This window comes from Meleagris gallopavo, chromosome 2 (genome assembly GCF_000146605.3).
Source record: "Meleagris gallopavo isolate NT-WF06-2002-E0010 breed Aviagen turkey brand Nicholas breeding stock chromosome 2, Turkey_5.1, whole genome shotgun sequence".
Taxonomy (NCBI): domain Eukaryota; kingdom Metazoa; phylum Chordata; class Aves; order Galliformes; family Phasianidae; genus Meleagris; species Meleagris gallopavo.
In genome coordinates, this window is record NC_015012.2 from 68,984,156 (window position 1) to 68,995,940 (window position 11,785).

Genomic DNA, 11,785 nt, shown 5'->3' on the forward strand with positions numbered 1-11,785 from the left:
TGTATAATCAATGAATATAAAGATGTTATAATTATGAAAAAAAAAACAAGAGTTTGGCAAAGCAGATTATAATAACAAAAAGAGAACAGATAGAATGCTTACCCACATCCTGGGCTCACTGCAAAACTCCAGAGGAGGGATCTCCAGAAGAGATCCTCCCCTACTGGTAGTCAGCTCTTAAATAGGTCTAGGAGAGGTGGAGCCAGGCTCCACCCTTCCAGCAGCACAGGTGAATTGCTTGCCTCAGGTGATCAATCAGAGGTTCAGGCCGTGATTCAGCAGTCCCCATACAGAAGCAGTGCTGGATCTCAAAAACAGTTTATCAAAATGATACAGGTGATACTCTGCTCCCCAAGGCTGTAACTCATTGGTTGTTATATAAAAAAAAGTGTGTTCAGGTTTTAAAATTAAGGCATCTACTGACTGCTATGCCTTGCTTTAGTTGGTGTGAGTTAGTAATCAGATTTCTGAACTCCAGTAGATGGTGGGTTAGATACTCAGCTCAAGGCATTTGTGGACATTTAAGGGTGTGTGGATGAATTCTAAGCACCTTGGGAACTTCCAGGTCAAAATACAGTGCTCTGACTAGTAAGTGATCAGTTTGTGAGTTAAGATTCAGGCAATTGAGATCGTTTGTGCCCTGATTTTTAACCCTTACACCTATCTGTCCCTTCTCTTGTCTCATCCAACATATGAGCTCATATTATTCTGACATCTGTTTTGCAGTAAGCATTTAAGCATGCAGTTTATTTTGGATTATTGAAGCAGGTTAAACTGAAGGAAGAACACTGAAACAATTTCTTAAATACCATGCTGATAGAGACACGTTAATGTTTGACTGTATTTTATCATGGTTTCTGCAGTTCTGTTTGTATGGTCAGCATAACAGTTCTGTGGTGGTGAGGATGCTGTCACTATGGTGTACATGGTGCCAATGCTTTCGTTATGAACAATTTTTTTTCTTCAAATGTTTCTTTTAACCGATAGGAAATTTTGGATTTGGTCTTAATTTTGTCATGTTGCTTATCTTGCTTATCCTTTTGAAACCTATTTTTTATTTCCCTAAAGATGGGTTAAAATTCTGTACTTTTTATTTACTTAATTATTTTCAGTTGTCAAAGTGAAAGTGCTGCTGCTCAAGTATTAGGAAACTTCATAGAAATTTTGTATGTATATTTTGCAGCTATGGAAACAAGTTGAGAGATTCTTGTTTGAGATGGGATTACTTTTATCACTATGCTAGTGCAGTCATACCAGTCTCAATATAGTGTGTGCTGTATAAAAAGATTTAAAAAGAACTTTGTGTCCCAAAGACCTTAGAAACAGATTTTAAAGAGGATTTGAATGTTTGAATTAAACTTACATAGAATTTAGTCACCTGACTTGATGCATGTTACACAGAAACTGCCTAATATGGAAGTATCTGAAAATCTGCAGGGGACTCTATTTTAACCACTGAAGTTCCATAGGTACTTAAATTTCTAATGTGTGTGTGCCCAGAGACACTGAGGCTGTTTTCACAATCAGCTCTGACTGATTGCTATTTAGCAGTCAGCTTAGAGACTTTAAGATCATAAACTTAATGTTTTGGCACTTAAAATTCCTGTAAGTATGCTATCAGTGCACCTAATAAACACTGATAACAAACTTCAGTGCAAAGCTCTGCAACCCTACCCACTTGCATTTGAAACTGTGTACAAGAGATAGAAGGTTCACCTTTTTATGTACTAGTTTAGCAGTGACATCAGTCACTGGTGATTTGAAAACCTTTAGTAAGAGCTTCAGAAATCTCACATGTGACTTTCCACTAGAATCTAAGCATAGTTAGGTTGAAGCACTTTCTTCCAAGGGTGCCATTGTGCAACTTTGTACCACTTCTTTGAATCCAGAATTATTTTATGAATCTGCATGTGCAAGTAGAATTATGTGGCTTGGTACTTCAAACTTGGAGATAGATGCTGACCAACAAGAAAGATGTCTTCATGTCTTCTTTTAATCAATTTGTATGAACTAAGTTTGATATCACGGTTCTCAGTTGCAAGCTGTTACTAATTTCTTTGCTTGGTTTCACCTTTTGCCATATACTGGAGAAGTGTAGCTAATGATTTCCAGTCTGGCACTTTAGAAGCTGATCTGTATCTAAACTGAACATTATTGTGTTGCATTACAAGTATTATAGAAGTGTTCGTTGGAACCTATGCAGGTCTCCTAGACCAGACTTCTGCTCAAAGACAGACTGTTGCCTATGCTAGATCACATCAGCCATGGCTTTGTCTCCAAAAGTCTCCAGTGGCGGAGACTTGACTGCCTCTTGAGGTAACATGGTGCAGTGCTGCACGGTCCTTATGGTGGAAAGGCTCTTTGTGGTGCCACATCAGAACCCCACTCCTTCTCCCCCAGATGGTTCAGATCAGTGACTTTGCCAGAACTTAACACTTTTTTTTCCCTGAGTTAGTTTCTACTGGAAACTTAGAAAAAAAGTGATGGGGGAGTTGGTGTGCATGTAGGGTGCCCCTTGATAGAACTCCATGATACCGCATGAAAGCAGGCTTGAATCCAAGGTGTGTCCATTTTGTCCTTAGCTTTTTGGATGCTAGTCCATGTTTAAACTAACTTTTCTTTATCAAATGTGTATTAGAATGTTATATACAAAAGTAATTAATGCTCTCTATGAATGTGTTATTTCCCACTTTTTGTTACATTTTATAACACGGTTTCAGAAATATAGGTAAACATGCAGTTTTCACTAAATACGAAGCACAGATAAGTAAGTGCTTCTGAGCAAATTACTAAGTAGAAGTTGAACAGTGAGTTTGTCAACATGGGATGTGATGTCTATATGGATCAATTAAATAAGTTGCTGTCGTGATTTTCTATAACAATTGTGTAACTAAGTGGCATGATAATCAACTATATGAATACCTATACCAAATTATTTTGAAAGATATATGGAGGGTGTGCAAGGATCTTTCTCATCTTAATTCAGGATGGGACTAGTTAATGGGAACACGTATGGCTTCTGCAGAAAACATGGTTTTATTCACTCTGAGAAGCACCGGTTTTGGTGAAATGGAGAAGAAATGATAGAGTTACTAAAGAAACAGTGATGCATTGCAGCATTTGAAGAAAGTGAAAGTAGGTGAATAATTATGGACTAAATTCTGAAATGCTGCATAGTAAATGTTGCTTGTTCATTCAAGCTGAGTGAACTGCTGTCTAGCAGAGATCTCACAGTTGTGCACCTGTAGTAACAGTGCAAATATTGAGTGTATCACTGCAGTGAAATTACTACACCCACAGAAGATGTGGCTGGATAGATTCTACAAGAAAGCCCTTTTTTCTCCCCCCTTTGTAATAGTGCCATTTAATTTCTTTATGTGAGGGAGGAAGGGCAGGAAAAGCAGTCATGAAATGGAATAGTGTTAACATTGCCTCTTTTATTTTGGGTTTTAATAACATCCTTATTGTACAGCTTGTCACTAGTCTTTTCAGCGGAAACAAAAATAATTTTCTTTCTTAATGCGGTTTATGATTTTGGGGTGACCTTAAGTTGATACTTTTGTTGTTGTTGTGCACTTTTCCAAGAAGCTGATATACCTTCTGTGTCTGGGATTTGTTGAGAGGATGTAAGGCTCTTCTGTTGTCTTCACTGATATCAAAATCTGTATTTCTTTTATTCCAGCCTTAACTAACCTCCATATCTTTTCCATTCTTTATACTGAAATCTTCAAAGCTTTTGCATTGCTGAAGAAGCTTCAGCTTCCCCCAGCCAAATCTTTCACTTTAAATTCCTTAATGGCAACATTCAAATAAGGCATGATGTGTTTGCTGCTGGTATATTAGAACACAAAACAACACAGGTAATCTTGAGGCAAAAAGAGGCAGATTTTGTAAGGGAGATCTCCAAGTTAAAGTGCTACTCCAGTCCATTGATCTGCATGTAATCAAAAACCAAATATATGTATTTTCAGAAATTGGGTGGTATTGTACGATATGCTTGTCTACTGTCAGAAAAATGTGAAAGTCTGCATAAAAACTAAAATTGTATTTGTCTGCATTTTTATGGAATTAAATAAATTTACTTAATTGTGGAAGCAGCTGGCCACACAAACCACAGCACGTATTGATGCTCCATCGATCCAAAGCATTTATGTTATTGCAAGCATTTGTGTAGGTTACTATGAATAAACATAAATACTGATTTGTATGTGTTGCCCTTCCACTGACACAGAGATGTATTACCTTACTTTGGGAGTCTGTACACCCTTCTACTTTGCATAGATGTCTAAAGGAGATGCAGGCCACCCTTCTTTGAAGAGACAGTTTAGAGGAGACAAAAAGGTCTTTGTGCAGTTTTACAGTTTAGTCTGAGTGTAAGTTGGACACAATTTAGTCTTGGAGATTTGATTCTCTGCACTATGAGGAATCATACTTTCCTAACAAAACAACAGAGAATTGCTTTGTGCTTTTTACTGTTTACCTTTCTTTGTTTAATGGACAAAAATATATTTTTAACTTGCTTTTCCAGTCCTACTCTTGCTTATTCATTAACTGTCCTCCAGACCTCACAGTTTCTGTACCTTTACTTTGTCTTTTTTTAATAAGAGATACTCCCAAAGAAGTATTGCTTGACTTTTTAATGCTAATCTTGCTTCTGTTTCAATTCACATTGACTTGGAGAATATACCTTGTAAATAGGAATACCAATGGACATGCTGAATATAATCCTCACTTTCTAAGCATAGATTGTTTTCACAGCATCTTTAAAGGGTAAGCTCTCTTACTATCCAAATATCATGGCTGGGAAACTGAGGCTAAGAAAGGCTATATGAATTACATGAAGTCACACAGGGAATAAATGGTAGGCTTAGAAGCCCCAGCTTCTGTTCTGTGTTTGGACTAATGCTGTCTCTCAAAAATACCCTTGATTCCTCCTAATGTTACATACCCTTCCATGTCTGTTAAACGTAGCTATTTAAAAAGTAGTTGATTCTCAATTTTCTCACTGTCTGTCCTATTGAAACTAATGGATGCCCGAAGGCAGGCATAAAGTATCGTTACCTTTGACATCCAGTGTGTTTTATGTTTTAAACTATGTGATAGGCAGAATTTTTGGATATTAATTTGGTATAATGAGATGCTTTTCTAATATCAACCCTAGTAAGTGAAGGCCTTGCAGCCAGCCTACTCTTTATTTAAAATTATTCCATTTCAGATGTCCTAATGAGTGCTGTGAGTTGTGTAATTCTTTCATAGTTTTCCCACATTCCCAGGGGGGCACTGGGGACTGGAGTTTTTTTGTTTTTGTTTATTTCAAATTAGGGTGAGCCCAGAAAGAATATCTAGGGGAACTGTTTTTGTGAAACTCCTGCAATTTTGACAACAGCAATTAAAAAATGCATTATAGTCTACAAATATTAGTGTTAAGATAAGTCTCAATGCCTCTGCTGTTTGCCATTATCTTATAAATATCTTGACTCTGACTTTAGAGTGCTGTTTATGGAATTTAATAAAGCAAATGTAATAATGCTGCCTGTGCTTTAATGCACAATCTCAATTGAGTTGACCAGAAGATAAATAGGAACAGGAATGATAGTGCATTCCTACGGATTGTTTTTAATAAGCTTGTTATTTAGTTGATCAGCCCAGTGCCATAATGCCTCCTATCCTGCTCTACCAGACAAATTTATTAATGCTTCCCCCCCAGCCCCCATTTCTCTGGGAACATTGATTCCCTGCAGACGTATCTCTATTAAACCTCTAGAAAGTCACAACTTCCAAATTAGATTAAGTTGCAGGAATGGTACTAGAAGAATCAAAGAAAATTGAGTGCGTTATTGAATTCATGCCACATTGTCTCAGGAAGAGATGGGAGTTATGTGTAGTGGTAACTTTTGTCCTTACTGTACTAACAAAGCTGTGGGCATTGCTGTCAAACCTAATTGTCTGCAGCGCATCAGGGTAAAATGAATCTTTTCCCTTATCAAAACTTGTATCTAGTGAGGTTTTACAAATGAGAAATAAGTTTCCAAAGGAAGCCTTACAATTGATCAAAATCATTTGCCATTATTTGCTGTGCACAACGCTACCCGAAAACCTTACTGGCAACAATTTTAAAAAGCAGCTGGCGTTGGATAGTAAGCAGACTTTCCTGTCATGCTAGCAGTTGCAAAATGCAGATATTCATTTTAAAACTGCCTATTCCTCATTTTGATCTGACATATTAAAAAGCATATAATTAATGGTTGACATTAGTAATTAACATTAACTTTATGGTGCTTAATATGCCATCGTTCATCCATCAAATAACTGGTATGCATAATGCCTTCGCATAAAGGTTTTAATTACACAAATGATTTTTCCGTTCTCAGTCTCTACCGTTTAAAGTAGTTGTAAATGCATTTTTAAAATATCTGAATTTTTCATTTATTGTATGTAAACATTGTTTTTGTTTCTCCCTAGGAGTGTGCACAAACGTGTAAGCCAGGGACTTCAAACAGGGAATGCAGACTCAAATGCTCAGCTCCCATTAGTGGCTAAAGAGCACCACCTTGCTGTCGCCAGTGCTCTCTGGAGAAATTTCTTTCCCTATTTGAAGAGCCAGAGAATGTCACAGATGCCACCTTCCCCTCAGCTTGCTGATACAGCTGCAGGTTAGCACTGACCCTCCATGCAAGCACTGGATTTTTTCCATTATGTTCTGGATCACAAACTTTCAAGGATTTTACATCGGGATGTTTCTGTTTCCATGTAGTAATATGCATAATTGCAAAAAATTAGACTCTATGCTTAATATTTTAACAAGACCAAATAATGTAGTACTGAATTAGCTGATAGAATATAACCAGACTGAGAACGTTCCAAAGGACTTTGAAGCCACACAAGCCTGACATTTTTTTCTTCTAGTCACAGACCATGAACATCATTGCAAATGCTATACGATAGCAATGAGAATAACTTATTTCATCTTTTTGCAGAAGCTTATTATAACTTTGTGTTGACTATTCCTTTCACTATGCATGTGATTCAATCAGTTTTTGTTTTGTTTATTTTACAGATGAAGACAGTTTAAAAGGTTGATTAAATGACTGTTGTTTTTCATTGAACCTTTATGGTCATGTCATGGTCATAAAACTGTTTCATAATTCAATTTAATTTTTCATTTTGCTTGCACTGAGGAGTTAGTCGTTAAGACAATATTCCATATGTATGTGTACTCGATGTGCAGCAGGAGAATCAGCATGTCATTGAATAAAAGAAATCTCATTTTGATCTTTACTGTCAGTAGTTAGCATTGTATTCTGCAGTTACAATTATCTTCTATCCATTTAGCTGAAATACAGAGATTTTAGAAAAATGTGTTGTCTTTTCTCCCCATCATGATATGAATTAGGTTCAGATAAGCTCAGAAGCACTGATTTGGTAATAGAAACATGAAAAGACCCTTCATTTGATGCAGCTCGGCAGTAGTTAGTAGGTGACTGTAATGAAGGAGGCAGCATGCAGTGGTAGTGGTCTCATGCTGCTGAAACATTTATAGAAAACACCAATACAAATCAAAGGAAGAGGTTGTTAGTGTCATAACTTTCATTCATTTCCTACAGTGCTACTTCTTTTTATTTTATATTAACACAGTAAAATAGCAAGAAGAGCAGCCTGTTATAAACTCTGCTTAGAAGTAGTAGAGTGCAGTTGTGACCTGCTTTATATAGATGTGTCAGGCACATCTACACTCAGGATAAGGCAAACCCTTTCCACACTGTGTGAGCTTCTTGCCTTAGAGGTTTGCAGCCCACAGAAGAGACTCATAGCTCTCCTGCTCCCCCTGCCAGGCAAATAGCTTGAGTCTCGCATTATCATTTCTGTCTCCCTTTTCTCTCTCACCAATGTTATGGTGGATGTTGCAGAAACAACATGATAATCTGGGAGAAGGCTGGCACAAATTGCTTCCTCACTTAAAGCAGAGTGGGGACTCATTCTGAGCTTCTTCATTCTAAAGCACATAAGGAAATGTTAAGTCCTTCATAGCTTAAGATGCTCTATCCCTACACCATTAATTACAGCACCCTCATTGTTGATGTTCCTAAAAACTAGCCTTTTTTGTCAAAATCAAAGTGGGCTTCTCAATGCAAGCAGTTCTGTAAATAATTATCTTAATTAGTTATTATTACATTGATACTTAAGTGGTATTGGAAAATTTGGGAAACAGTAAGCTTGTTATTTCGGTGCCCTCCAAAATAGTTTTCCCAACTTATTTGATGTTACTCGCTTCCTATCACATAATCCTTCATCATTTCAGATTACATTAAACACATTTGTTATTTACAGCATAAAGATGGTACCATAATAACTTTTATGCTGGCAGTGGTGATTATAGATTCCACAGTAAGTCTAGCAGGAATAGCAGAAGGTTATGTTTTGTTAACAAAAGCTGTGGGCCAAGTAGTACTACTCCACTTTCTAGATCTGTAGCTTCTACTGGTTCATCCTCTAAATAGGGCTCTCCCCTGTAAGAGCTATGGGAAATTAAATAAAACCAAACCAAATATAAATCTGTGTTAGTACTTATTCATACAAGGGACACAGGAGTGAAGCTATACTTCCTCTATAGAGACGGCTACATTTTTCCATGCACATAGATGTTGTAATGCTATAATGGAATGGAAAGTACTATGGTAATAGTGAGGTGAAAAGTCTTTGGTTATAGCAAATAAGATTGAGCCCACATGCAACAGCTACAGAAATGAGGGAAAACAACTGCTTACTTTTGGAAGGCCTCAGGTAGGCAAAAACTCCAGAAAAAATGCCCTTGCCTCCACTGCCAACTCTTAAATGAGGTCTGGGAAGGGGTGGATCCTGGCTCCACACCTTTCGATAACGCTGGTGCATTGCATTCATCTGAGCTCCCTTTGGTTGGCCCTGCCTTCCCATCAGGTGCTCAGTTGCTGTTTCAGGTTGTGACTTTGCATTTCCACTACAAATGCTACCTGTTCCAGTAGTTGCCCAGTGCTAATTGAGATTTCTAGTACTTCTGGAAATGTACATTATTATTTGTAATTAACTTTAAATGTTTTTTTTTGTGTTTCATTTTTTGTTAAACAGGAAATTACTATAAACTATTAACATGATACTATGTTTTTCTCTCTTTAAATCAGGTTTTGCACTGTTGGCATTGGATATACCCAGCAAAGCTCTATCAGATCTTCAGCCACAACCTGTTCTATCAATGATGCAGTTGTTTGGATGGGATGATATGGTGTGGCCTCACCTGGTGTCTAGATATCTGAGTCACCTAATTCAAAACAGGTGAAAAATTGCAACTACTTGTTCTTTCTAGTTCTTCCAGTACCTTCTTATTCCTTATTTGGACTTGGGAAAATGTTTCAAACAGCAATGTTTCATTAAGTTCACTCAGTTCTGAGAGTCTTTTAAAGTTCTGGATTTCTTGAAAGTATCACATTGTCTTGGAATTTAATGGCATGTAGTAGGTGTTAGTTGCATTGGTTCGATTTCTTGTTTTTACATATAAATAGTTTAGGATGCTCAAAATACATCAGGGCAATAGGTAAGAATGGGTTTGGCAAAGTGTCAGCCTCCTCACCCAGCTGCACTTTAATTTGAAACTTAATAAATTCTACAATTTCTTCTTAAAAGTACTGGTCTTATTCTTCTTATACCATTTACATTTAACAAAAATCTTAAATCTTATTATAATAAGTTGAAATAGACGTTATTGGAGAAGTCTGAAGACACTATGTAGTTAATATTAAAATGTCTTGAGTTCTTTTAAATGAAGAAGTTCTGCAGGAAGCTGAGGAGGAGGGGTTGAATAATATTGAAAATATAAGGAAAATGATTGTCAGAAAATGCATGCATTAAAACTTTCTTTTTCACAAGCTTGAAACACTTTCTGAACACATATTAATGTTCATGGAGCTCTGGTTTCTGAGACCTGCTAAATGAATGCTTTAAATTAAATAATGGGATAAGAAAACTTATCACATTCGTATGTTTTACATACCAATGATGAATTTTCACAGAATTATTTAGGTGTTGGAAGGAACCTCTAAAGCTCAAATAGTCTAACTTGTCCCATTATCTGCTCAAGTAGGGTCAGCTAGAACACATTGCCCAGGACTACGTACAGTTAGAATTTTATATAGGTGAGAAATTTTACTTCCCTTAAAAGGCCCATGTAAGCCTAAGATGGATGGTTTGGGGTAATATTTGTTTTCGTGGTGTGTTCCCTTATTACTGAATCAGGCTTTGGAAGCAGAGGTGAGAGATGAGGGAGTGAGTGTGTCTTTGTCTCTTTGTTTCACAATACTTGAAATATATTACTTGTTTTTTGGGGTAAATACTGTACTTAGGAACATAGCATGCAGTCTCTAGATTTGCAGTGTTTTTCTTGGATAAGCACTGTCGGGTCAGTGAAGGGTTTCAAATACACATGTTGAATAAAGTAGGAGATGAACACGTGCAACTACCTATTTATAATTTAAATCTATTACTCAGGAGGTAAGATCAAGAAAATACTTCTATCCCTAAACTGGAATTTTAGTACTGTATAGGTGCTTAGGGCTAATTACCAGTTCTCCCAGTAAACACTTCAGTGAAATCAGTTACTTTATAGAATGGAATCATTTGAGTTGGAGGGGACCTTTACAGGTCACCTAGCCCAACTCCCCTGCAATGAACAGAGATCTCTTCAGCTACATCAAGTTGCTCAGAGTCCCGTCCAGCCTGTCCTGGAATGTCTCCAAGGTGGGAGCATCCACCCCTCTCTGGGCAACCTGTTCCAGTGCTTCACTACCTTTTTCATGGAAAAACTTTTTCCTTGTATTCTTACGTATACTTTAAGTATACGTTATTATCCTTATGTAGACTTAAGTATATATTAGCAATATTCATTAAACACTCTACATATCATTTTATATGTATCCACAAATATATTGCCATCCTGACTGTGATGAGTAGTTTTATTTGGAATTGTGGCCTAAGCATTCATGCTTTCAAGTGTTTACGTTAACAAGCAGAGAACCTGCATATATGACTGATTTCCCCCTATGGCCCTGCTGCCATAATTTGATCTGAAAATGCAGCTAGCACTGATGGTAGTTAATGTGTGTTCACTAGTTGAGTAGTTAGAATACTTGTGCAAGAATTGGGAAGACCGAAGGTTGAATCTTGGGCTCCAAAGAAGTCATACTTTAATTTCCAAACACCAGTTTAGGAATGAGAGGCTCTTGCCTCTCCTTTTGTGGATTGTGCTATGGAATAAGTGGAAATGTTATGTTCATGGTTTCATTTCAAGAAAACCCAATGGAAATAATAATGGTTTCATAGTTCAGTGGTGATGGATATGTCTTCTGCTTACATGTGTGTATATTCTCTCTCTTTTTGGTTCTCTCTCATTTGTTCTCATTCTGTCTGTCTTACTCTCATTTTTTCTTTCTGAATCTGTCTTGCTCCTTTCTTGAAATCTCTCATTGGGAGCATGGGACATAAAGCCCTTGCACCAAGGCACATATTTTTGCCCATAAGCAAAGGTTACAATTGCCAAATATCAAGGAGAATTGTCAAAATTGCCTAGCAATGTAGAAATTGGAGTATGTGAGCCTAGAATACGTACGTTCATGCTTCATCAGCAAAGTACTAGGAGCTCATACTTCCTTGTGAAAGAACAACTTTATTTGATAGAATTTAACAGATATATTGTACTCTAAATACTGTCATTTTCTTATATGCTAATAAGGCAGCTTTTCTTTTTTTTTTCTTTTTTTTT

The 11,785-nt window shown here is 36.9% G+C and overlaps 1 long non-coding RNA gene across 2 annotated transcripts; it reads left to right on the forward strand.

The window, feature by feature from the left end:
- The first annotated feature begins 250 nt into the window (after nucleotides 1-250).
- Nucleotides 251-9,403, forward strand: LOC109366187. Of its 2 annotated transcripts, none has more exons than XR_002112330.2 (3): nucleotides 251-336; nucleotides 6,463-6,653; nucleotides 9,156-9,403. It is a non-coding gene; the product is annotated as an uncharacterized LOC109366187 (long non-coding RNA). The 2 variants fall into 2 exon arrangements; XR_002112329.2 differs by lacking the exon at nucleotides 251-336 and adding an exon at nucleotides 389-588.
- Nucleotides 9,404-11,785: the final 2,382 nt, after the last annotated feature.